Source organism: Giraffa tippelskirchi, chromosome 5 (genome assembly GCF_054371585.1).
Source record: "Giraffa tippelskirchi isolate mGirTip1 chromosome 5, T2T-mGirTip1v1.2.pri, whole genome shotgun sequence".
NCBI lineage: Eukaryota > Metazoa > Chordata > Mammalia > Artiodactyla > Giraffidae > Giraffa > Giraffa tippelskirchi.
The window spans coordinates 135,268,164-135,294,778 of NC_137279.1; the positions used below are offsets into that span (position 1 = coordinate 135,268,164).

General features: G+C 43.1%; 1 long non-coding RNA gene across 1 annotated transcript; it reads right to left on the reverse strand.

Annotated features, from left to right (window-relative positions):
- Nucleotides 1-610: 610 nt before the first annotated feature.
- Nucleotides 611-22,676, reverse strand: LOC145506125 (uncharacterized). The gene is made up of 12 exons (XR_014053560.1): nt 22,125-22,676; nt 20,082-20,983; nt 18,006-18,052; nt 13,108-13,221; nt 11,383-11,524; nt 10,586-10,773; nt 10,038-10,163; nt 9,779-9,945; nt 8,013-8,205; nt 1,853-1,988; nt 822-982; nt 611-727 (listed from the first exon to the last, which is right to left on the reverse strand). It is a non-coding gene; the product is annotated as an uncharacterized LOC145506125 (long non-coding RNA).
- Between the last annotated feature and the right edge of the window lie 3,939 nt (nt 22,677-26,615).

The following is a 26,615-nucleotide window of genomic DNA, read 5'->3' on the forward strand; positions in this document are numbered from 1 at the left end:
GGTTTTGTTATAGATTGATATCTCTCAATCTATAGCAAAGCCCCTGACTGATAGGCTAATATTAATGTCTAAAAGCATAGAACATAGGCACCATTCTAAGCACGTTAAAACTGTTAATCACTGATTCTTCACAATCCGGTGAAGTAAGTACTGCTGTGTTTCATTGACTCCACAGTGTCATTAGTGATAAGATGTGCCATTTTATTAACAGAAAACAATGCTGCCAATTGTGACAATGCTTTTTAGAAAATTTAGAATGCTTATGCAAATTAGGTGTTTTATTTCAATAAATCTCAGACTTCGTCACTTGTAAGACATACCATTTTGTATAGCACTAAGAATAAAAATACATGGCTCAACAAATTGTATGACACATCCTGATTTGAGATGTTAAAATATGGAAAAAATAGCTAGAACTGATGTGATATTGAGACAAACATATCATTCTGTGCTTATATTTTAAACAAGTGAAATTAACTGGGTAAGGCATTCCTAAAACTTCACAGTCTGACCTTTATGACTCAGACCACATGATGCAGCAATTCTTAATGAACTGCTCCACCACTGTCTGTGCAATTTCCTTCAAAGTCACTGACACCCATTCTGCAAGTTCTGATGCTGGTGTTTTCTTAATCAGAATGTATTTAACAGAAAGGTTTTGGTCAACTGTTACTAAGACGATGGTCTGTGGAATGAGGGCTTCCCAGGTGGCATAGTGGTAAAGAATCTGCCTGCAATGCAGAAGACACGAAAGACATGAGTTTGATCCCTGGCTTGGGAAGATCCTCTGGAGGAGGAAATGGCATCCCACTCCAGTATACTTGCCTGGAAAATTCTGACAGAGGAGCCTGGCGGGCTCCAGTCCATGGGGTCACAAAGAGTCAGACACTGACACCCATTCTGCACGTTCTGATGCTGATGTTTCCTTGATCCAAATGTATTTAACAGAAGGATTTTGCTCAGCTGTTATTAAGATGATGGCCTGTGGAATGAAAGATTGCTGATGTCCATTTGTGCCACCAGAAACAACAACCAAGTCCACATATACGCAAGCAATGACAGGTACATCATGACTATCGCCTGGCCACCAGCCTTTTTTAAGGCCCTAAAGATTTCAAGAATGTTAAAATGTGGGTTCTAGAGTCAATAAAGTATAGTACCATCATCCCCATTTTATATAGGAAAGGAAATTAAGGTTCAAACCGGATGGGTTACATGGAAATTAACTAGGCGGGCCATGATTTAAACCAAGGCAAGTTGGGCTTCAGAGGTCATGTCCTTAACCATTAGGTTAATTGGACTCCTGGATGGGCTCTGCCCAGGTCATCAAATCATCCTGAAGTCATACTATGTTTCATAATGATTTCGAGATGATATTACAGTTTACTGCTACTTAAAAATGTATAATTATTTTAATAGGCTACTTTACCTAATGAATTTTTTGAAAAAGTAGGACAGTTTCTTCAGAGTTTGTGAAACCGCTTTTCTTGGAGGTTTTTCTCTCCGTTGATGGACAGTGGGCTGTTTCTCCTAATGTTTTCAGTTCCTGTCTTGAGTCTTTCATCCATGTTATTCATATTTTGCTGGTTTGGGCATAAAAACTTCAATCACTTCAGTTAGTTTGAAACCAGCTGTTAATGCTCGTGCCAGTTTCTTTCAGTGAAATCCAAGATGTTAGTATCAAGTCTGTTTCATTGTCCATGATGGATTGTGCACCGCTGAACTGAGCACCGCCCAAAGCTGTTACAACCGACCGCAGGGAACGTGGCTGTCCAGGACTATATGGTAAAGGGAGCCCACATGGAAAGGACATAAGGACACAAAGACAGCTGTTAACGATTATCGAGCTGACCTTAATGTTGAGCTGCGGCAGGAACATGTGCTTGGCACACTGGTGAATCCAGCTGAGTGCTGCTGGGCATTGCCTCTGGACAGGACAGACTTGGGGAGCTAGGACAACCATAGGGGAGGAAGTATAATCTCAGGACCTGTTGGAAATCGTGAGAATGACTTCAAAAGTGGAAATGGGATAGTTGGAGAAAATCCATGAAAAGACAAAGGCCTTATAAATAATGAAATGTGAGTCTTAATTCTTAATTTCATGGAAGCAAGTGTTCATGCTCTAAACTATATAACCAAGGAGAGTAAGCTAAGCTCTTGATTTTTAAAAGGGAAATTTCCATCCTCCTTGGGCAGGTAATGCAGCGTTCATCAAATAACGGTTTCACTTTATATCTCAGAAAAGCTTTCCTTCTCCCAGCTTTCTGCTAAGTATTCTCAGTTATTTTTACCATGAGAAGAGATTGTCACATATCACCTCTTGGTATGACTTCTTTTGTCTCTCTGAACAGTTGATTCTAGTTTAAGTCTATACACTATGAATCTGTGGTCCAAAGACAGTCCCTGAAGCCAAATAACTTCTTATTTTTTCCTAGAACCCTGTGGTCCTATGCTTGACTGCTGCTCTGTGTTCCTAAAGAAAAACAGTAGAGTCTGATCTCTGTGTTTTGAAGTTTTTGCAGTTGGTTAACCAGATGCTGTGATGTTGTGCTTTGGCACCCCCGCCAATGTAGAAGAGACAGCAACTTTTTCCATGTTCCTGACAGATTGGAAGGTGTTTTTTCAAATCCCCTGCTTCAGATCTCTCCCTGGAAAGATTGGTCGGTTGTTCAGCCAACACCCTTGGCCTGCACAACGAGTGCAGCTTAGAAGCCTGTAAATAGTTCCTGCCACATTTGGACCCTCACAAACAAAACTTCTAAGCATTGGAAATGGAAAACTTGAGGTGGCCAGGAAAGCCAAGTGAGAGCAGGCATCCAGTCTTCCAGGTAATGAATTCATGCAACTCTGCAAGAAGGAAGCTACTGTTTGTGGCTGACCTGTGTGTGGACAGTCAAAGGGAAAGCATGATCCAGGTGTTCTTTTCTCACTTTCTTAAGTGCCAAGACCAGTTGGGAGGTTTGATTTGATTTTTTTTTCCTAAGCAATCAAATCTTCCTTTCCCCTACCAAACTTCCGTGCCCCTTAGGAGTATGAAGGACAGCAAGTTCTTTCTTAACCCATCAAACAGTACTTAATTTGAAATCCTATAACTTAGTCTATTCAAAAGGACTTTAAAATATTTTGTAATCTCCTTTAGTCTTGTTTAAGATTTCTCCAAAGGGTGGTAATGAATCTGTAAAGCTTAGGCCAAGTGATGGTCCAAGTATAAATTAAAGAGTATGGTAAAATGTGTTGTTTGCTACTCAACATGCATCCCACTTCTCGGAACACTACCTTGAGTTTCTTTGGGAAGCTAGCAGCTCCTTCTGTTCACAGTGATCTGGTTCAGATGGAGTTAAGACGAACCCTAGCTCTTGGGTGGGTTTTCAACAGCCTCAACAGATCCCACTCCTGTGATCCTGTGTTTGGTTCAGAACCATGCGGGTGACCTAAGCTGGTACAATCCAAGAAACCTACAGAACAGGCAAACAGAATCTCCCCTACTATAAAGATGCAGGTTAAAAGTGGGTTAGCTTGTTTTGCTACTGTGAGGGGAGCCTGCCTGAGACTGGTGACAACTCAGAGGAAGCTGATTGAATCTAGATTAAGCCAAGCCCATTTATCCCTATGGAGTGCTCGGTTACATTACCCATTACATTCCTCTTTTTTCCTCCCTTAATCAAGTTTGTGTAAGTTAGATTTTCTGTCAACTGTCAGAATTTAATACCAGAAAATGAAGTGTGGCAAGTTGCAGCCCCTGGATTATAGAATTGGATGAAGGAAGATAGGAGAACTTCTGGATGTTAGTGAGGATTAGGTTGGTCTGTAAAAGGAAAAATAATCTTAACGGGCTCTTTATGGACAGTTTGTGGAAGTTGCACACAGCACTCCTGTTGATATCCCATATCCAGAACTTGGCCGTATAGCCACACCTGCTTTCAAGGGAATGGGAAGAAGTCCTTCTGATTGGCAATGTGCCTAACTAAAAATTGTGGATTCATCTTACTAAGGAGGATAATTAGATGAATATTGGGACAATAACAGTCTTTAACACAGTCGGTTATTGGCAGTTCTTGTTTTGTGGTAAATTGTCTAATGTATACTGGGATTTTCAGCCCATGTGACTCTGGGCGGCAGCATTCAGGGACTTGGACGGAAAGTTCAGGCTGTAGGAATGTAGTGGTTGCAGGTTGAAGCCTTTGTAAATTTTACAAGAGCTAATGCCTCTAAAACCAAGAAGGAATGAAATAGGGCTCTGCTACAAAAAACAGTTTCTGCCTGTGACCCAAGTCAACTGAGTGTATTCATCTGGATCCTTTGCTGAATGGAAAAGCCAAATTCCTTGTAAAGTTAAATTAGTTTGAGCAAAAGAAGAAAGAAGGGAAAAGTACAATAAAGAAAGATTGTTACTGTTGTTATTCGCTCGGTCATGTCTGACTCTTTTGCAACCCCATGGACTGTAGCCTGCCAGGTTCCTTTGTCCGTGGGATTTCCTAGGGAAGACTACTGGAATGGGTTGCCATTTCCTTCTCCAGGGGATCTTCCCAATCCAGGGATCGAACCCGGGTCTCCTGCATTGGCAGGAGGATTCTTTAGCCACCTGGGAAGCCCAAAGCAAGATTAGGACCTAGAGTAAGTGTGATCTCCCATGCCTCTTTTAGAATTCTCTTGTTGCACCCTCCTGACCTGTCAAAAGAGACAGCCATGCCTCTTGAACAGATGCAGCTGGTGTGCAGCCCTCCAGCAAAGGGAGAGTAGCTCCAGGTCACTGCATTGTATTGTCCCCAAAAGAGGCCAATATAGAGGCAGAAGCTGTTAATTTACAGCCATCCCAAATCTGTGTTCTAAATGAAGCTATAAATCAGCTAGATCTCTACTTTTATTACTAACTCATGGATTGACCAGTGTATTATCAGGGTTATCCAGAGAAGCAGAACCAATAGGTATATATGTAGAGAGAGAAACAGATGTATCAGGAACTGGCTCATGTGATTATGGAGTCTGGCAAATCCCAAGATCTACAAGGTAAATGTTCAAGCTAAGACCCAGGAGAGCAGATGTTTCAGTTTGAGTCTGAAGGAATGTCCCTGTTCAAAGGTGGTCAGGCCAGAGGGATTCTGTCTTACTCATGGGGTGGTCAGCCATTTGGCTCTAATCAGGCCTTCAACTGATTGGCTGAGGCCCACCCATATTAGGGAGAGTAGTCTGTTTTACTGCCTCTTCTGATTTAAATGTTAATCTCATTCCAAAATATCCTTACAGAAACATCCAGAATAATGTTTTACCAAATATCTGGGTACCCCATTACCCAGTCAAGTTGATATATAAAATTAACCATCACAACCAGAAACACATAGATGGGAACCAGTCTGAAAACTGTCCTGGGAACCCCTTCCCCCACTACAGATGCACTCCCATTTATACCAGAGAGCAGTGGTATTTAAAGCTGTGCTGTCCTATGAAAAGGCTCTCACAGAAACAGGGGACAAGGGGATCCTCTTGGAAAGTGAAACTGAGGCAGCCCCAGAACACCACTTCACGGCAAGATAGGGAGTCTTTGCCACTTGTGTCCAAAAAGACTGTAATATATGTGAGGCCTGGTAGCCACTGCATGTCCTCTGCAATTTGGAATTTTTCTGTTTTCTCTGTCCTAATATACATAGGGTGTGGCTTAACTTCTTATTTACCCACAGATCACTGAACAAAGAAGAATCACTTGACAAGATTTGCACACTGACGTGAAATATTGAACTTGGATATAGCTTTAGTAATGAAGAGGTTTCACATGATGTCCCTTTAGAGAAGTAACGTGCCCTGTGTGTGTGGAAGCCGTGGGTTGCTGTCAGGCAGCCAGAGGCTGGACCAGGCAACATTGCTGAGTCCTTCTGTCCGGTCCTCTGCATTTCCTCTGAGAGCCACTTCCCCATATCCTCAACTGTAGGGCTGGGTTGGGATTGATGCCCGCCTTCCCATTCCATCTCAGCCACAGTCATTGGTTCAGGAATGGGCATGGAAATCCATGCCAGAGTGAGCCTCCAATTTTTGCTAGGACTGCTAGAACTCCATCTCTCTTCCTCACTAGCCTAACTCATCTCATGGGGATGTCACCATTTTTGCTGCCCCAAGGGGACCCAGCCTGAGAAGCTAGAAGCAGAGCTAAGAGATGGATCCTGGTTATAACATTTTGCTTTCATTTTGGACTCATTCTGGAGGGCTTTCCCCTCATTTGCAACAACAACAAAATTTCCTAAGTGACATAGAGAATGTGAGGAAACTCAAACAAGCACCTCCTTTTAGTGGTCCTGTTGTCTTTTCCAAGGAGCTTTCTTTTCCCTGTGTGTCATGACCTTCAAGGTCTCTGCAAAGCCACAGAATTGTAGGATCTTAGAACCAAAAGGACCATAGAAATCAGCTAGTCCAGGACCTCCAAAGATGCTTCACGGGTTTAAGCAAGGTGATTTTTATGTGATTCATGAAATTTTTTTTTATTTTAAAAAATATAATTATGAATCCTAGTAAAATATAACTAGCATTTTCACATTAAACTTGTGATTTAACAGGTTTCATGTAATCCTTTTACTGAAGGGAAAATTGAAGCTTTGAGAGATTACTGGATGTTTTAGGGATTGCCCAGATGGTGAATGAAGGGTGAGAGATATTAAATGGGGAATCTTATAACTGGAAGGGAGCCTAGAGGTCATGAAATTACCCTTGCCCACCTCCAAGTTGAGAATTTCCTCCAAAGCATCTCTCACAAGTAGTCATCCAGCCTTTTTTTGCATATCCCAAGGATGGAAAGCTTATCACCATTTGAGGCAGCACATTCTGTTTTGGAAGTTTTGATAGAAAAATTCTCCCATACACTGAACCAAAATCAGCCCCTTGCAATTTCTTTCCATTTGGTTCCAGTTTTTCCCTCTGAAGCTGCTCCCTGGCTTCAAATGTTTCAAGACATTTAATCCTGCCCTCTTCCACTTTTCCCTCAATACACATCAGATCTCATCATGAAATGTGGTTTTCTCTTTTTTTTTTTTTATTTAACACCCAAATGTCTTTGTTACTATTAAAGCTGTGTGGCTAGAACATGACTTAATATATATACAGTGTAGACTAAACTAGAGCTGTCTCCCTCTTTGTCCTAGACTCTGTGTTTCTATTCGGGCAGCCTGAGATCACCGTATCCACGGCTGAAGTAACAACGTCCATCTTTGTTCACCATCATTCTGCAGTCAGTTAGCTGACTAACTGAACCTCAGTTCATGACTTGTCATTTATTCTCACTCATTTTCATTCTGTCATTTCAGCCTGTTGAGATTTTTTTCCTTTTGGTCTTGATTTCTATCAGCCAATAAATCTAGGAATAACAGAGTATAAGGGTGTCCCTTGAAACTTAAAAGTAATTCAGAGTACTCAAAAATATAGTAAATGTAGAAACTAATAAACATAGAAACTAGTATCCAAGAGATTGATGTAGACTGAAAATATTAATGGATTTAGCATATATCAATGAGAGATTAGGAGATACTTAGGGAGTTACTCAACTTTTTTAATATGATGTCCTAACCTTGCCTATCTAATGTTTCTGCTGGTCAACACCAGAGGCAGACCATTGAGTTATATTAGTTAAAGGTTTAGCTCAGCATGGGATTTCTTACCAATTTTTCCCTGTTGCAGACATAAATCTATCTTTGGCCCCTGAAGCCAGTCCAGGATACTGATTGAAGGAACCCATTAGTGAATTAAATAGAACTGAGTTCAAATACTGAGTCTTTGATTTTCTAGTCCTATATCCTCTCACAAGCTGCACAGCCTCTCTGAGCCTCAGTTAACCCAGGAAACAACATGGTGCCTGTCTCCAGCCAAGAATTACATAAGATAATATATATAAAGCATCTGGCACATGGTAAACACTTAATATAAGTGGCTATGATTGTTTCTAATTCTCTTAATACACACACAAAATAATTAGAGGAGTTGAAAATAAAAGCTAGCCCATGGAGACTGGAGCTGTCCATCATGACCTTGTGTACCTGGGTGAGTCAGCTTCTGTCTTGAAGTACTGTCATCAGGACTCTGACAATTTGGTGAAGAAAACTCCTAACCACCCAAAGCCTTTGCATCTTGGGAGGAGCAGTAGGAGAGGTTCAGAAGCAGCTTTGATGAAGGAGCCAGCAGAAACCAGCTGGAAATGTTTCTTCCACCCCCGGGCAAATGCAGCACTGTCTGGAAGGAAACACAGAGATACCCGGCCACTAAAAGGCCACTCACTCCAAGTGTCACCTGCAGAGTCTTACTGAGGGCTTAGGAGTGAAGAGCAAGAAGAGGAGCAGAAGGTAGGCTGTTTCTCTCCCAGTATATTTTTTCCAACCCTGGATTTGCTAACCCACCTGAATGCAATTCTGAATGTAAGGCAGTTGTGGGTACACGTGTCTGGGCAGGCACAAGCTTCTAAGGATCATGCTTTCAAACACTGACTGGGCTTGCCAAAGTTGGGCAAGGGTGGCCTCATCTGATCTGAGGATTATTGTCAGGCAGGAGGGGTTTAAATTTTTAAATCCCAGATTTTTAACACATAGGAAAACACCTGGCTTCCTACCCTGTGAAATGAATGGCTTCAGTTGGCTTTTTTTTTTTAAAGAGTGATTCAATTTAGTGCTTTTTTTCTCTTCATCAACAAATGAGCAATGGATATCCAGATAGATATCCATCTATGGGCCCCATTGTTAGAACTCCACAGGCTCCCAGACTTGCACCTTCTCGGGACCCCATGACTTACAGCACCTCTCTTCCTCGCTCCATTCCTTTAGCATTCAGTGCTGCCCCATTGAGACAGAAGTACCAACAGACCTTTTACTTGGAAGTTCCTAGGCTATTTAATTAGTCATTCATCCTACATATTCAAAGGACATGTGTATGTGTGTCTGTGTGTTTTGCCCTTGGCCACACTGAGTGTTGTGCTTTGTGTGGGGGTTTTCTGTTTTGTTTTGTTTTTTCCCATTTACACAAGGTGACACTCAGAGTTCTTCCTCCCTGAGAGAAGGTTACACATTCATCGCTTAATCTGCCTCCCATTTCCTTCAGTTGGGATCACTCAGCCCTTCCTGAGGTGTTACCATTTTTCCATTTCTTCTTTGCTCCCTCCTTTCTTTTAATAACTCTGGGAGACAGGGAGGCACCTTGTAAAGTTAATTTCCTCAGAAGCTTTCAAAGTAAAGGCATCTCTCAGCCCAGACACCACCACCCCTCTCCACCCCTCAGCAAGGACACACACCCCTCCACGAAGCCTTAGTCACTCTGGGCTGTGCCCGCCGCCCAGGCCTCTCCATGCCCAGCTCTGTCTCAGGGGCACAGTGAAATGCTCTGTCTACTGACTCTTTGGCCTGGGTGTGGGGAGCCCAGTTGGGAAGAGCCTCCCCCTTTATTTTCCCTGCACCTTCCTCCCGTTTTTCACTTCCCAGCTGTGCTCCCCCTTCCCCTTCACTGCTTTCAGCTTCTCTCTGGTACTTTCAGGACTGGGGGCTGGCTCTCTGCCTGTCCCAAGGATGGCATTTCCTCTTCAAAGGCCTATGGCCGCAGCCACCTAGCTCTAAGGAGAACACAAGGCTTTGGAATCGCTGTGGCTTTTGCTGCCTGCCTACTTGGAAGGCAGGGGCAGTTTTTTAAAACACCCCTTTGGTTTCTTGGGGTGAAGCTTTTCTCAATCCTGTTTTATTTATGTGAACACGATCTGTGGCTTTTGAATGTTTGCTTTTGAATGTTTGTGTTAATGGACTAAGCTGAAAGCGTTTCCTCTTACCGGAGAGAGGGCCCCACACAGCTGGGGGCCAGGCTGCTCAGCTCAGGCGAAAACTGTCCCAAGAGGAACAAGTCGTCAGCCAAGGCAGTCTGGAGACTCAGAGAAATTCATTGAGACCTGCATGGGCAGCAGCGGTCAGAGCTGGGATCATAGACTGGGCCACAGAGCTCAAGAAAAAATCCTTTGATTAATAGAGAAGCCTGGACTGGAGGCAACTAGATTTTTGCAAATACATTTTTTAAATTGTGCATATATTTACCAAAACTGTGGTTTTCAACAGCTTGGGTGTCTGATCTTTCCAGCCATATGCCCAGCCTTCTGAGTTACTCCTGGCAGTATTAAGAAATCCAGCGCTTAGCTGATTCCTGAACCATCTGTCTGTCATCTGAAAGTGTAGCAGAGTTCTCAGCCTATTGATATGCTTCCTGTTTCCCTTCCCTTCTTCCTTTCCCTTCCCTTCTTCTCTCTCCCTGATACCTAAGGGCACTGCAGATGGAAACAGAAACAAAGACCCAAAGGATCCACTGAATATACGATCTTTCCATATTTAATGATTGGACATCCTAGTGCTGGTGTGAGGAAAGGAGGCAGGAGAGGGGCAAGTGGCACCAGAGAGGATAGTGTGGAGGGAGGAGGATCCTCAGATTTGCCATGAAGACCGAGGAATAGAGTAGAAAGAGCTCAGGGCTGGGATATCATCAAGGGGTAGACCCACTATCCCACCAACAACAACCCATAGCCTGTGTATCCCTGTGTCCAGTGGCCCCAGAAACCTGTAAGCCCTTGAACCAAAGGTAGGAGACTTACCTGGACTCTCTGTGTGAGGATGTGGGCATGATGAGGAACATATCTCCCTCCAAACAAGATGGAACTGAACAGACTTAATTGAGAATCCTTCTATGATCTGGGCCAAACGATGGGTCCACCAGCAGTGTTGCTTGAGTTAGTAACCTCCTTACATGCAGGGGCCAGCTGGTGCTGGAGACTGAAAAAAACTGCAGCAGAAGAGAACTGATATGGGGCTCCACGGGAAATAGTTCTTGAGGCAAACTATTCCAGAGTTCCTTTATTTAAGATATGAGTTCAATGTTGGTGACCCATCTATTCAATCTACACCCTCTCCTTAGACATCGTCTTCTAACTCCTTGGTTTAGTGACCACTGACTCTCTCTTCTGACCTTCAGACCTGACCTAACTGCTTACTTGACACGACAATCACACATGTATTCAGTGTAACACATGGCTAGTTCATTCTTTTCTCCACTTCCCCCTAACCAGCTCCCCTGGGTCATCACTATTCATTCAGTTGCTCACACCAGAAATATCAGAATTATCTTTTTCTCTTTCCTTTTCTCTAATACTCCAACCAGCTACATGATCCTATTCATTCAACTTTCTAAATATCTCTTTATTCTGTCCACATCTCATTCTCTCTTTGGCCACCAAACTAATCCAAGTTAACATCTTTTCTCATCCAGCTACTACATTGGTCCTCGGACTGGTCTCTTGGCTTCTGTTCTTATCGCCTCATAGTCCATTCTTTATGGACTTAAAGTACAAATTAAAATAATGTATCTAAAATACAATCTGATTGTATTTCTTACCTGTTCCAAACCTTTAAGAATTTTATATTGCTTTTCAGATAGAACTCAAAATCCAAATTTCAGCCTTGCTTCCTCCTTCCAGCATCATCTGTTACTAGGACAGAGACCTTATCTTTCCATTTCATTGCTGTTCCTTCAGCACCTAGAACAATGTATATAGCACAACATTGCTTTCTATAAGTAGTAGTTGGATGAATGAATGAATAAATAAATGAATACACAGAATTTCTATGTATTCAAGGATAACCAAATAAAATGCAGAGTGAGAGAAAGCCAATGTTATAACCTCTCAGGAAAAATTTTCTTATTCTAAGACTTGAGTGTATTTTTTGCTTTTGGCTGCACTGGGTCGTCATTTGGTGTGCGGGTTTTCTCTAGTTGCGATGCTTGGGCTTCTCTGTTGTGAAGCACAGGCTCTGGAGCACGGCGGTAGTTACTGCACCTGAGCTCTCTAGTTGTATTGACCAGGCTTAGTAGCTCCACAGCATGTGGAATCTTAGTTCCCCATCCAGGGATCGAACCCTCATTCCCTGCATTGGAAGGCAGATTCTTAACCACTGGACCACAAGGGAAGTCTTGACCTCAGTGTTTTGATCCCAGGGCTGGAATAGTAGAAAGTACTTGAGAAAGCATAGCACAAAATGCAAGTTGAATAAGATAGTCTGTTATTCTGCCCCATGGGGTCCCCATTCTGGATATAAGCAGCTTGCTATGCTATCTGAAAGATTATCTATGAAAACTGCGGGAACTGAAAGGTTTACAAGAGGAAGAGAAGAAATGGCAGTTGGAAAGATTAGTGTAGGGAATGGTTTTGTTTGTTCTGTTTTGGTTTTGGCTGACTAGCATCCACTTCACTCCCTAACAATACCCCAGTTTTCTTTTGAAGAAGGATCTCTTCCTGTTGGATTCAGTCTATTGGGATTGTAATTAACAGCCTGCCTTCCCTTGAGGCCCAAGTTAAGCCAATAGATGCATTCTCCCTAGAAGCAGACTCTTGAGCACAGAGATCAAGAAATTTAAAACATTTGCTGTGTGGAGGAGAATTTCCAGCCATACCATGCCTGCTATGAGACCACCAAGGTGGTTTCTGGGGGCCAGTCATCCCATTAACTAGCCCAACTGTGGGCTCTCAACCGTTATAGAATAAGCTTATTATCCATAATTTGGTCACAGTTGTTTCTGTTGTTTGTAACTGCTAGCGTGATAATGTTGGCACAAGGGAAAATGATCAAAATATAGTTCTGACATCTTTTAATGTTCTGGGCCAAAGCCATTATGTAAAGCCAAGAATAAACATAATCTGCAATTTGACCTTGGGAGTGCAATTATGACTGAATTTCCTAACACAGAAATGTGTAACATTCAAATGTGGATCATCTTAAGCTGTGCTTAGTAGCTCAGTCATGTCCAACTCTTTGTGACCCTATGGACTGTAGCCTGCCAGGCTCCTCTGTCCATGGAGATTCTCCAGGCAAGAATACTGGAGTGGGTTGCCATTCCCTTCTCCAGGGGATCTTCCAACACAGGGATCGAACTCAGGTCTCTTGCGTTGCAGGCTGATTCTTTACCATCTGAGCCACCAGGGAAACCCTCTTAGAGATCAGTAGCTAAAAACATCACACTTTGGATTGGTCATCTGTATCTAAAAGAAATACATTAAAACCACCACTTCAACTTTGTCTTTCACTGTACCCATAGTAAAAGACTAAAAGTGATCAAGCTTACTGCTGCTGCTGCTGCTAAGTCACTTCAGTCGTGTCCGACTCTGTGCGACCCCATAGACAGCAGCCCACCAGGCTCCGCCGTCCCTGGGATTCTCCAGGCAAGAACACTACTGGTCTGGTAAATACAAATTAAAATAAGTACCATGCTCTTGCCAATCAGTTCTGCCAAAATTTAAAAAAAAGAAAAAGGAAAAAAAGCAGGCAATATCCATTGTTGATGAGAATGTGAACAAAGGGCATTCTTTCATAGTTAGTAGAAGAACAAATTGGTCAGTCTTTCTGGAAGGCAGTTTGGCAGTGCCTATCAATACATGCATACCCTTTGACCCAGCAGTTAAACAACCTAAATGTTCCTTAATAGGTTGAATACATTTTGGTATAGTTTCATGATTCATTCAGTAGCCATTATAAAGAATGTGGTTGCTATGTATGTAACAGTAGTTCACAATATTTTACTGACTGCAAAAAGCAAGTTACAGAATAATGTGAAGAGAAAAATTATTTAAAGAAAAAAAAGCTATACACAGACTTTATGAGCACATGTATGTGTATGTAAAGATGTCTGAATGTGTACAGAAAAGATCCAGATGTGTTCACACTGCAGTTAGTGGTGGCTACATTTGACAAATGGGTAGGAGCATTGGAATGGGAGAAGAGAGGAAAAGAAAGGAAGTTTGATTTTATATTTTATGTATTTTGGTATATCTGAATTTTTATTGCCCTTCTCTTACTCTTGGGATTTAAAAAATTACTTTTTAATTTTCTAAAAACAGAAAAAAAGAGTAAAACTTCTAACATGTAAATAAATAATCAGATAGCCGGCAAAGTAACCTTTCCAGAGGTCAAGGGTGGGTTCTGATCCATTCGTCTGGACAACAGACTGGTCTGTCCCAGTAGGTGGAAGCTGAGGGACTAAGCGTACCCAGGACACAACCAAGTTTCTGTCAGAGAACCACCTAGGCAGGCCAAAGGAGCTCCTCCTGGAAGCCTTTCCCAGGCTGGGGAAATCAACCCCTAAAGGAGTTGGAATTGCACAGCTGATTGTTTTCATTGGCTCTGTCCATCTTACCTTGAATACCTCCTCTTTTGTTCATGAAAGTTTAATGTGCCATCATGTTATAGCTGCAACAAGATTCCTGTCTATCTAATGAACTTAATGATACTGACGTAGGTGTCTAACAGACAGCAATTAGAACCTGTTGTGTTCATTGAGATATCGTAACACCACCAGGTACCTGTTTTTCATGCTGCCTTGTTTGGGCAGAAAGTTTATTTATTTTTTTCTTGTATTCTACTTCATTCCAAAACACATGGTATGTGAAACACACTGTTTAAAGAAAAAAAAAATCATAAAATGGGGAATGAAAGAAAAATAAGGGTTAAAAACAAAGTTAATCCAATAATGAGGTGGACTTAAAGCTACATTTACCTAAAGTTTTCTATGCTTATAAGTTAAGGGTGGGCCTTGGTTTGACTCTGAGTTTCCTAGTTGGCAGAGTGATATGCATGGTAAGGTATAGGATCAAAGTAACAGTCTTGGTTTTCCTAAGAAATGAAAGGAGAAAGATTTCTCAGCAAGCTTGAATGTATGCATAGCTGAGAAGAAAAGAATCCTACCACAGTCTCATGGATTTTAGAGCTGAATCCTGACTGATGGCAGCCAACTTATAGTCATTTTCCAAGGCGACAGTAGTCTCTTTCTTTTATATGAAATAACATACCTTGAGTCGCTTGGTCCCCTTGCATTGTGGTCCCTCCTCTCCAGAGAGGAATCCTTGTCCTTTTTCTCAAAGCCATAAGCTTGGGGAAGAAAGCTATTTTGTTCAAGTTATTCTTGATTACTTCAGAACTTCCTAAAGCTCCTGTCATGTGGTTCCAAGTTTAACCATAGTCACTTCGGACATGAGTTTGTTTCCACAGTGATGTATGTCAGCAACCACAAAGTGAGCTTCTTGTATTTTTATATCAATATGATACCCTTTGTTTATTTGTTCCTCAGAGGTTTCACTTTCGCTTATGTCATGGGCTAAGGCATTCTTCGGTCATTAACTCATGCTGGGATCTCCTTTTCCTTTGTATCTCTGATGCGTCATATTCTTGACACTTGACTCCCTTGGATCTCTGAGATACAATGCTCTGAGTTAGTGGGTGGTAGTGGGTGGGAGTCAGATGACATGATGACTTCTCCACCCTTCCCCACACAAGAACCGCCTGAGTTGTCACTGAGTCGTTTCTGAACTCAGACTTTTGACATACCTCAAAAAGCACATCTCCTTAAAACTATAGCAGCTACCAAAATCATCAGGGTTACATGGGCCTGGAAGACTGTAACCTCCCTTGCTGAGTTGAGCAATGGGCCCGAAAGAGTCTCTTAAACTCCAGAGCTCCATTGATCCTGCTCCCACAATGTCTGTAGCTAAAAGTGGTCAGTCCCCCATGCATACCCCTATCCATACCTATACTATAGGAGGATCCTGAAGGAAACAAGCTGCAAAATAGGAACACTCCTTGGCTTGGGGCTCATTTTCCTGAGCTCCTCCATATTCTCATATACAGCTATCTGCTCAGACGTCTGACAGGAATCTCAAGCTTAACATGCACAAAAAAAGAGCTCCTATTTCATGTTCCCACCCCACTCCCACCCACATTCTACTCTTCTGCTCTTCTCCATCTGGAAAATGGCACGGCTATTCACCCAGCCACTCAATCCAGAAACTTAAGAATCATGCTTAATCCCACATCCTGTTTCCTTCACCTTTTATATCTACTTCAAATACCCTGTTTCTACTTCCAAAATATATCTGAATCCCTCCACTTTTCTCCATACTCATGGCCATCATCCTAGTCCAAGATGCTGTCATCTCTTGCCTGAATGACTGAAATCACTAACTGGGATCCCTAATCTATTCTTGCTACCACTACAATCTATTACCACACAGTATGCAGGGTGACAGAATACATTGTTCCTGTGCTTAAATCCCTCCAGTGACTTCGTGCTGCTCTCAAGGGGGAAAAATGCTGTTGCTTCTGCCCATCTGTCAGATCACATCTCATACCACTTTTTGTGTCAGCTCTAAACACATTGACTTCTTTCTCTTCCTCAAAAATGCCAAGTTATTTCTCACTCAGGGCCTTTGCACCCACTGTATCATTCACTTGTAATGTCTTCACTTGACTTCTTACCATTGAGCTCTCACTTTGTCAATGAAGTTATTCCCAGTGTCTCTGTTAAATGACCCTTTCACTTTCTTCATAGCATTTCTTACAGTGTTAAAGTATCTTGAATATTAATTTGTTAACTTGTTTATTATTTGTTTTCTTCATCCAGAACATAAGTTCAGTGAAGACAAGGATTTTGTCTGTTGTTTCACAACTGTATCTTTAGTGAATATTTTTAAAATAAATAGGTGTATGAAGTAACGGACAAGCAAGTTCCAGCACCTGTGTCGATTCAACTCAACGTTTACTGGACATCTACTATGTGTCAGGCCCTTGCCAAAGTGCTTTAGATTCAAAAATTAAGCAAGTCCTATTTCCTGCTCTTAACTCTGGAAGTCCTTCATTGGAAGGACTGATGTTGAAGCTGAAACTCCAATACTTTGGCCACCTGATGCAAAGAACTGACTCATTTGAAAAGACCCTGATGCTGGGAAAGATTGAAGGCAGGAAGAGAAGGGGACAACAGAGGATGAGATGGTTGGATGGCATCACTGACTCAATGGACATGAGTTTGAGTAAACTCCGGGAGTTGGTAATGGACAGGGAGGCCTGGCATGCTGCAGTCCATGGGGTTGCGAAGAGTTGGACACGACTGAGGGACTGAACTGAACTGAACTGAACTCTGGAAACTTTAGCCATTTTATCTAAATGCTGCCTTTCTCATATTCTACTTTTTTTCTTCCTGACTCCTTTAACATCTTATGTTTCACATTTCTTTGTCTCTCTGCTGCTGCTGCTGCTAAGTCACTTCAGTCGTGTCCGACTCTGTGCAACCCCATAGACGGCAGCCTACCAGGCTCCTCTGTCCCTGGGATTCTCCAGGCAAGAATACTGAGTGGGTTGCCATTTTCTTCTCCAGTGCATGCATGCATGCTAAGTTGCTTCAGTCGTGTCCAACTCTGTGCGACCCTAGGGACAGCAGCCACCAGCTTCCTCTGTCCATGGGATTCTCCAGGCAAGAATACTGGAGTGGGTTGCCATTTGCTTCTCCCTTTGTCTCTCTAGCTCTCCCTTTTTTTCCTGTATCCTGAGCAATTTCTTCAGATCTGTCTTCCAGTTCCCTAACTGTCCTTTTATCTGTATCTATTCTACTTTTATGTATTCACCATATTTCTAATTTTAATAATTATGTATTTTTTATTTCTGAAGTAGTATTTGGTTCTTTCTCAATTCTTCCTGATCTTTTAGATTTTATTTATTCTTTTTAATGTTTTTGTTTCCCCCTTTTATTTCTTTAAACATTTTAAGCAATTTATATTTCATATATGATAACTCTTATAATGTCTAGGTCTATGGTTTCTACTAGTTTTCACTCATGCTAGCTTGTTTCCTAGTGTGATTTGTGATTTTAGATTGTGATCTCATGTTCAGTGGGGCTTTATCTGTTAGACTCCAGTGAGACCTCGGTGACTATCCCTCTAGTGAAGATGCCAGGTGGTCTGGGATATTACCAATCTGGGACCAACTTAAACTAATTTTCAGCTATAGTTCCCAGACCATCTAGGTAACACAAATTTAAACTCTAAATCTGTAATGGGGAAGTCTGTGATTTTAACATCTTATGAGCCCAGGCCAAGACAGACATTTCTTTTGTTTTTCTTCATGCAGATAGGATTTTTTTTTTCCCTTAGTCTACCCTCGTGAGTCTCACTTTTATGCAGATATCTCACTCCAACTTACCATCTTTTGAGGACACTATGCCTTGTCTTCTGTCCTCCATAAAGCCCCTGAAACCAAACCCCAAAGTCACAAGATAGTCAGATTTCCCAAAGCAGCAGAGTTTCAGTAGCAGTTTACCTCTCTGAATTCCAGTCCCTCTTTGTGTGAGTGTGTGTGTCCATGAGGATTTCCCTTATTTACACAAGAGTTTGGCCATGCATTCGAAGTATATTTGTTGTATTTTATTTAGAACATCTGGGTATTCTGCTCATAGAAGGAACATCTTCCTTCTATGAGCATAGGAGAGAGATCTAGGAGACAGAAACATCCATTCATCCAAGCATCGACATTTATTGAATGTGTTTTCTGTGCCAGACACTAATAACCACGTACACATAAGAATGTGCTAAGGCATGCCCACAGTGATGTGAGGATACAGAAGCAAAAGAGATCAATTCTGATGGGGGATCTGGAAAGGCTTTGCAGATAAAAAGGGATTGGAGCTGGATAATAGCAACAATTCCTAATTTTTATCTAGTGCTTACTCTGCACTAGACACTGTGGCAAGTACTTCCCATGTATCTTATCCTTACAACAAAGCATAAAATTGGCACCATTCTTATCATCCCAATTTTATAACCAAAGTACAGAGAATCTGAGTAATTTGCTCAGTCATACCAAAAGTAGTTAGCATTGCCTGGATATGAATTCAAGAAGTTTGAGTCCTGTTACAAGGCTTTTAGCTGTTATGGTACCTTGTGCCTGAACAGACAGGGATTGGGGGAGGGCATTCCATCCATACATTAAGAAAAATCACTCCAACCTCCTAGATTGTTGTGACGATTATCTGAGCTACTGTAAGGACAAGCAGGTAGCACATTGCATACCGCACAATAAGTACTCAATAAATGCCTACTTTCTTCCCTCTTTAACCCTGTACCATCAACTTGTCACAAATTCCTTTAGGGATGGGGCCATCCTGTATATGAAGACATGTCCTGACCCCACAGAACCTAGTATTAATTAATGATTGATCCCTTGATGGATTCATGTATTGAATCAATATTTTAGATAGTAGCTTTGGTACTTAGGTTTGTATTGGGTTTATTTCTCAAAGCACTTTTATGTCTGTCAGCTCAACTTATCAGCGCATCAATTCTTAGAGATAGGACAGACATCTAGCTTTAGTGACAAACGTGAATTCTACTGAGATGGGAATAGCTCAGTTTTGAGAAAAGGGTAAGTTCTGAGCATGTGCAACTGGATGAGAAACAATTAGAGGAGAAGATTGTGAGTGTGGTGCCTTGGAAGGAGATGATGGCAGGAGACCAGGTTTCTATTCCCAAATCTTCTCTTTAGTTTCAACTCTGTCATCAGCCATCTGTGAGAGCTTAGATAAGGTGTCCCATCTCTCAGGGTTGGCTGCCTCATCCTTCAGCCATCACTCAGCACCTGAATATGGGTTTCCCTATCACACTCATGTTTGGTGTCCCTCATGAGACTGCAGGCTCCACAAGAGCAAAGACTCCTTACTCACTTGTAACTCCAGCATCTAACACATGTCTGACACACAGAAGGGGATCAAATAGATAGTAAATGAATGGTGAACGAGTGATCTGGATAAAAAGGAAAAAAGAAAAGAGGAGCAACAAGGCCACTGTCAGATTCAGACCTAAGGTACCAAAGAGGAAGCAAGCAGAAAACAATGAGAAGGCTGCCCCAAAGAGACCGTCCCCCCATTCAATAAGCTGGGCACAGTCACGTCTGATTATGAAGCACATTAAGAGTCAGGGGGCTTCCCTAGTGACTATAATCATAGATGTCCTTTCCATTGGTTTAGCCCAACCTTAGTTCAAAGTAGCATGGACGTAAACTTTACCCCTGCCCTTGACCGAAGGGCCACAGACTCCACTTAGTTGAGAAAGCTCCATCAGTCAAGTGTGTATCAGTGAGAGTTTACACCAGTGAGGTATTGTAGAGCACTTTGTGGACATGGCCCTGATCAGCTTTCACCTGCCAAATAAGCCTCCTTTCCTTTGGGATCCCCTTTCTCTCACTCTTCAAAGTCCTAGTTCGAAGTCCAGCCTCTGTACTGACCTGAGCATCTACATGAATTTCCGTGTGCACTTCTGGAGGCAGCTGGTCCTTCCTCCTCATCCTGTTAATTTCCTTTTCTTCTCCCTTGCCCAGGTCTTCAGCAGACCTGCCACAAACCAAGAAGCCACAGGCTGCCAGGAAACAGTCCTTTCTTTTGTCTGGAGCATAGCAATACACGTTTAGATTTTGCACAAAGAACAGGATGACTAGATCAGCAAATTAACCCAAAACTTACAGACAAGATGTGCTTAGCCCCCGTTACAAAGGGATGTCATGGTTTCTTTCCACTTGGTTAGATGGCTTACATTAAAACTTTCAGATGTTGGTTGGGTACAGGTAGTGTCTTTGGGACCAACAGGATGGGAATCTAATTACACATCCCAGGAGGGAATCAGCTAGCAGCTGCAGCTCATCTCAGGGCTGAAGTGTCTCCTCACCCAACTGTGAAAATGACCTAATTGTGTACAGACAACAGCAATTGTACAGGGAAAATAATACAGCAATGAAAATATTCAAACCAAATTGGAAAAGCAAAGCAAGAAGGAGCCAGAAAACATTAGATCATTCAAACTGCAACCTGGCCAAGACAGCATCTAGGCGTGCATCCTCTGTCCAGCTTTTGTTCACATACCATCCCTAATTCTTCTTTGCATTTATAGAATCATGACTGGGTATTTGCACAAAACCCTTTGTGTGGCTGCATTCTAAAGAACAAGATTTTCTCACAGAGTCCCTCCAGCAGGGGCAGAGAATTCCCCCAGTGGAATGCTTTAATAGGCTTCCAGGTCAAAAGAGATGGGCGGAGGAGTGATGCACCTTTGGCCGGCGTATATGTTTTAATTGTGCGGCCAGAGCAGGCGGTGCTCACTTTCCTTCCTCACTGGGTCATTTCCACTTTAGTTCTGAAAACAAAAAACAATTGATTAAATAAAGAACCTTCCTGACTGAACTTTGGATCCCCTCTTTGGATCTGGGCAAGAAGCGGGGGTGTTCCCATTCCTCTCTTCCTCCTCCCCCACCATATCCTAAAGCTGGTTCAAGACCACCTGAGAGTCTGTGTCTCTCCTGGCACAGTCTTATGAGTGTCTTTTTGGAGTGGCCCCCTACCCTCTTCTCAGGTGGCATAGGAGACACGACTGAGCACACACTCACCCCCTTCTGGGGCTTCCCTAGTGGCTTTCCTAGGTCACTCTCTCCTGCCTGCCAAAGCAGGAAACATTGGTTCCATCCCTGGGCTGGGAAGATCCCCTGGAGAAGGAAAAGGCAACCCATTCCAGTATTCTTGCCTGGGAAATCCTATGGACAGAGGAGCCTGGCGGGCTGTATATGTCTGACTCGCAAAGGAATCAGACACCATTGCACCACTAACCAACCAACCAACACCCTCCTCTATGGGGAAATCACTGCTGGACAGGCTCTGGAGTCTGAAGCCCTGGACAGAACCCGCTCTGCCACTGCAGGATCTGGGGCAGAACAGACTACCTCTGAGAGCTCTGGATCTCTCATGAGTTAAATAAGAATAAACAGTATTATCTGTCTCCCCTGTTTTGTCAGGATGAAGTGCTTATAAAGGGCTTCTCAGAGTGCCTTGGCACCTAGCAAGTATTTCAGAAATGGGAGGTTTTCTTGTTATCATCACTTAGATGTTCTTCAACCGACCCACCCCCACCCCCTCCTACCCCCTCAGCAGTCAACTGGATACCTCAGCACAAGCTCAGTGAGGAAGCAGCCAAGGACATTCAGGTTTTAGCACCTGCTCATAATAAGTCTCTCGGGTTCATGAAAATGAAACACAGAGAATAGCATTTACTCAGTGACAGCCACCCCCATCCCACATCAGCTGGTGCGTGCTGGACTTTTCCCTATGGAAACGAGAACAAATCACCGCATAAACCCCAGTTGCCTAGTTTGTTTGGGATTGTCTTCATTTCGGTAGTGTCCCCATTTGTCAAGACATAGAAAGTCTTAAACAGCTGGGGCTCTGGGAGGAGGGAGAATCAGAGGAGAGAAGCAGGGACCTCCGACAGACAAACCTGCCTTTACCTGCATCACTCAGCTCAGCCGATGCCTCCACCCCAGCGCTCCCCAGGAGGCGCACCCAGGACTGCTCCGAGAAGCATCACGACAGCCGGCGCGAAGGGGCGCGAATTACCTTCCTTGGTGCCCTAGGAGTCGGGAGCCAAGCGAAATAGAGTAAAAGAAGAAGAAGAAGAAAAAAAAGTCCTGTATTCAAATCCCTTCACTCCACCTTCCCAGCCGAGGCGGCTTGGGCAAGTTCATATCGCCCGTGAGGCTGGAGGATTTTGTTTGTGAACGTGGCTCATGGCAACACCGCTTTGGAGGTTCGTGGGGAGGATGAAATGGGACCGGCCGGCGTCATGCCCGGGGGTGCAGAGGCAGAGCGGCAACGGAAGGATGTGCCCGCATCCCCGGTCTCTCCCCTATGGCCACCCGCGTTTCTGCAGGTCGGGTGGCGCCCGGCTTCCCCCGGGGACCTGACCCGGCCCGTCTTGCGAGACGCTCTCCGGTTCCAACAGGCCGGGGCCGCGGCCCCCGCGGCTCCGCGTGCGTCAAGCGCCGGTGGCCAGGGCTCCTGGGCCGGGAGTGTCGCGCGCGCGCGCGCGCGGCGGGCAAGGGCCATTGTCCTGCAAGAGGCCCGCGTCGCCCTGGCGGCTCCTCGGTCGCTGAACTGGGGCTCTGCTTAGTCACAAGTGGTACAACCCAGTTTCTGATGTTCTCAAACTTTGCCTGCAAAGAAAAGAAGAAAATAAAGAAAAGAGCCCTCGTGTATGTTTGTATTTGTTGCCATGGGGTTCAGTTCAACTGTATACAGATGTAGTTTTTTTTTGAGTATAAAAAAAACTTTTCAAGCTGTGTACTGCAGTGGACAAAGATTACACCGTGTTTGTGTTGTAATGTTGCTATGGAAGTGCATGTGGTTTTATTTGGTAAAAATTTGCAGAGAAGTCGAAGGAAGTCATATGTATGCTTGACAAACTTGAAGTTTCAGAAGACAGGATTCCAAACACATTAGAATTAAGAGGGCTTCTGATAATAACTTGAAATCTGGAACTGGAGTATATGGGTCCTGCTTTACCAGCAGGGACTCTGATCCAGGAAGCAAAGGTTTTAGAGTCCAAGAGTCAAGGATTTGACCAGCTCTGCCGCTTACAAGCTGTGTGAGTTAAGTGGGTGAGTTACTAAGCCTTGGCTGACCTCTGCTTTCCTCATCTCTGTATCAGGGAGCCATTACCCCTACCTTGCATTGCTGATATTGAGAGGAAATAAGATAACAGGTCTTGAGCTCTGTACACAATAACTGTTCAATAAATAAATAGTAGTCCTCCTTGGTGGCTCAAATAGTAAAGAATCTGCCTGCAGTGCAGGAGACTCGGGTTCAATCCCTGGGTCAGGAAGATCCCCTGGAGGAGGTCATGGCAACCCACTCCAGTTTTCTTGCCTGGAGAATTCCATGGGCAGAGAAGCCTTGTGGGCCACTGTCCCTGCAGTCACAAAGAGTCAAACACAACTGAGTGATTACCATTACTACTACTTTTCAAAGCCATCCTTGTGGAGTGGTGAGAGCAGTACTATTAAGCTCAAAGGGAGTGGGCTCATTCATCAAACTATCTTTGGGGTTTTGAGGTTTGGAGCATTTAGGGAGCTCCAAGGAGGTTCAGTGCTGGCCAGCCTTGGTTTTGTGGACAGTTGTCATCAGATGGGACCATCACTGAAAAGTATAGACTTCAGCTGCCAAAGGTGATCTGCTACAAACAACTAGGGTGCCTAGTTGAGGCAAGTTGGTGACGTTTACCAGGAGCAACCTCCCAGCATCTGGCTCCTATCAGTCCACCCATTCTGTTTTATCAGCGGTGGTCTAGAACCGCACAGACTCCAGCACCTCTAAGAGAACAGAAAATCTGTCTCCAAAGCGTTCACACCTAAACACTTTGGAGGCCTGTGTAATGATTATAATCAAAATATTTTAAAATCTTCATTTAAATATATTCAAGTTAATTCAGGTAGATTGAAATCTGCCAGGGGAGTATTCTGCATACACATTTTGTACGGCTTGCAATTTGAAAGATTCACAGACTTGCTGGAATGCTGTCTCCCCACCCTCACCCCTGCACCCCCCCTCCAGTACACACAGTAGAGGTTGGCAAAACACTTGGAGAGCTTGTGCTAACCTCAATCAAGTTACTGGATCTATCTGGGCTCTGTTTTCTGATCTGGAAAATGAAGGTTCTGGATTAGGTGATTTCTGAGGTCCTGCTAGACTTAAATGTCTGACTGTCATTCATCTACCTTAAATAAAATACAAGAGGTCTCCCAGTATTGTAGATGTTTTAGCTAACCTACATTAGAAAACAATGAGAAAAAACTCTACATCCTCTCTCATCTTGGCATCCTAATTACTCAGTCCCTTGAAGGGCCCCCCAAAATAAGCATCTAAAAATATACCGGCTTACCCATGCCTTTCATAGGCAAGCCCTTCTCCCTTGTCCCGATTCAGGAACTCCACCATTGGACAAATGTTCCTGATCCTGCCAGGGATGATTGAATGGACTTTATGTCTGCTCTTTCAACACCTTTGTTACTTTTTAAAAACTAGTCACTTTTTAAAAACTAATAAACAGTGAAAAAGAGGAGGAGGACCTAACCAATTTTGTTTTTAAACTACAAGCCATATAACTTTGTGTATAATTCAAAGGAATTTTTTTTTCCTGGCAAAATTAAAGGACAAATGTTCATTCATTCAATCTACATAATAAAATGGTCAAGATGTATATTTAGTGATTACATTATATAAACCTCCACATGTGTGTGTGTGTGTGTGTGTGTGTGTGTGTGTATGCGCTCATCATGTCCAACTCTTTGTGACCCTTTGGACTGTAGCCCATCAGGCTCCTCTGTGCATGTGATTTTCCTGGCAAGAATATAGGAGTGGGTTGCCATTTCCTCCTCCAGGGGATATTCCCAACCCAGGGATCAAACCCAAGTCTCCTGCAGCTCCTGCATTGCAGGAGGATTCTTTACCCACTGAGCCATCAGGGATACCTTCTATTAATATATACATACATATATACATATATATATGTATACTGCTAGAACCCTAAACTTGAAAAAAATGTCTGCCAAATGGCTAATGGTACCAGTCCCCTCATTAGTACAATAGATACTGCCTCTACATTGAGGACATGGGGCATTAGCAGAGTTAGCTGGCTAATGATGTCAACTGTGTATCTAATGCTAGGATTACTAATGACTCAAAACCCATAACTTTTCACCTTCCTTCTGCCCCCGACTATTTTGATCTTGAGTTACACCTTGGCTGAGGTGTGGCAGTGAAAGCCAGATCACCTTGATGCTGGTCACAGCTGTGCCATTACCTAGCTCTGTGACCTGGGACAAGCTTTTACCCTTTCTGAATCTAGGTTTCCTCATCTCTAAAGCAGAGGACTGGGGCTTGGGCCATCTCTAAGATACCTTCTGGCACCAACAGTCAAGGATTCGGCTATCTTCCAGCTTGGAGAGGTTATCTGCTGCCAGCTACTGTTGGTTCTGGGAACTTATGTTCACATGAGACTGACTCTCAGATCCTATCAGCTTGAAAAGCCCTTGGCCCTTGCACTTCATACAGCTCTTCCAGGAATCAAGACTGAAGCTTTTGCTCAGACTTGAGTTCAAAGCCACAGAGTTAATTAGAACCTCCTCACATTTTGAGAGTAATACAAGAACTATATCTCTTCCCAGGACTGGTAGGTCATATTCCCTGCCTGTTTGTTCTGTCACCGGATGTTTGCTTATCTTCTGTTCAATCATTTGGGTGAAGATTCCATTTTCTTTCTCTTTTTTTGCCTTCTTCAGATTCCAGCCAGTTGAGCTTGTGGACCGCTATGAAAACCTTCCCTGTGGGCATTTCTCATCTCCATTCTCTTTTTGAAGAAGTTTCCGGGAAGAACTGTGATATAATTTCGTGGAATAGAGCTAGACAGGGTTGTACTTATCCAGGAGTGGCCTCCACAGGCTCCTGGTGATACAAATTGAGAGATGGCAATGGTCTTGCAGACCTTCCCCATCCCTGATTAGCGGTAGGAGTACATGTCTCCCCCTGTATCCTTTCCTCTTGTCTGCAGTGGGTATCAGACACCTACCAAAAGAAGCCTGGTTGAAAAGCCAGAAAGTTATACACCTTTGTGCAGTACTCTACTACTCATCAAAGAAAACCTTATAAAGCACTTAAATGGGATATTCTTTCTGAACTTGGAAAAGATTTATTTTCAACTTCTCCCATAAGCTCTTCTCTCTTCTCATGCTTATCCTTCCTTCCTTTTCTCTCTTTGCACATCCTAATTGAAAGCTAGGAGATGATTTTTGGATTGTCTTGGGTTTCCTGTGAATTTTTTTTGCTGCTAAAATAACTGAATGAGGTCATGACCAGTTTGGAAGGATACCAAGCAGTCACTATAATTATTTGTTACAAGCTGGCAGGTAAATAGAGAAGAGGTCTTTTGGAGGCTGTGCAAAGGA